At 50.8% G+C, this 1003-nt stretch overlaps 1 protein-coding gene across 2 annotated transcripts in view; it reads right to left on the minus strand.

The window, feature by feature from the left end:
* PLEKHG5 (pleckstrin homology and RhoGEF domain containing G5) overlaps positions 1–255 on the minus strand; it is a 43503-nt gene extending 43248 nt beyond the window's left edge. Inside the window, exon 1 of one of the 2 annotated variants that reach the window (XM_025206402.1) lies at positions 239–255. The gene's annotated coding sequence lies outside the window, so the exon portion shown is untranslated. Of the gene's footprint in view, positions 1–157 lie in introns of both variants that reach the window. The other variant, XM_025206401.1, reaches the window with a different exon arrangement.
* Between the last annotated feature and the right edge of the window lie 748 nt (positions 256–1003).

Here is a 1003-nt window from a genome sequence, read left to right on the forward strand (position 1 = left end):
TCACATGATGGCTGCTGCTAATAGCAGGTGACTACCGACAGATCTGTATCAAAATACAGTGTTTTCTTGGGATCAAAGCCCCCAGAGTGGCCACCTGTGAGAGGTGCTACTAGCACTGGCTCAGCACTGCTCCCACCATCCTGAGATGCTCTCTTACCTATCCTGACTGTTGTACAGCATCCTGAAAGCAGGGAAAGGAGATGCCCAGAGAGCCAACATCAATGCCATTGTATCCTACCTTACAGCCTCAGCTTCTGTAAGCTGCACAGTAGAACTGTGTCACTTGGATTATGTGTGATCCGTCTCCTGGCTAATAAATACAGACACCCTGGGCAACCGCAGCACTTGGGTGGTTTCAGGCATGGAAGGTTGCTTCTGGATCTGCTGCAGGGATGTGCAGGCACAGGCTCCAGCTCAGGTTACTATCCAGAGGTTGAGCAATGAAGTCAGGCTCAAAGACCATCCCATAAGTACCAAACCCACAAGGTACAAGCACAGGGTACAGCCCAGCTATTTTATCGTGTCCTATCTAGTTTGCTCTTGTGCTAGAAGCAGATACATATGCCCTGGGAGTCCATTCAGAGAGCACAGCTGGACAATGCACACATTGTCATTTCTTGTCATGGTAGGCAACAGGACATGACAAAATACAGCAGTCTACCCCTGCCCCCACAAGTGCTCAAGGCTCTCAGAGGCTGCCCCCTCTCAAGAAGCTCCCCAGGTACCCAGGGCTCACTCAGCAGGATGGGGAAGCAGATACATAGGCTCCTTCCTCTACACCTGCATGGCACTGCACTCCAGACACCACATCTTGTCCCATCCTGCCACTGTGCAGTCTTTCTGTTCAGAGACTTTGCAGGGATTATTTTAGCAGTATCTTCTTTCCCTTGTGTGGTTTCTCAATGTTGCATTACTACTAATGAGCCTATTGTGATAAAGAGCCAGCTGGTCCTGCCCCAAGCCCTCTGCAGAAGGGGAGACCTGAGCTGCTCTGCTCCCAGCC

Source organism: Alligator sinensis, unplaced genomic scaffold, assembly GCF_000455745.1.
Source record: "Alligator sinensis unplaced genomic scaffold, ASM45574v1 scaffold322_1, whole genome shotgun sequence".
Lineage (NCBI taxonomy): Eukaryota > Metazoa > Chordata > Crocodylia > Alligatoridae > Alligator > Alligator sinensis.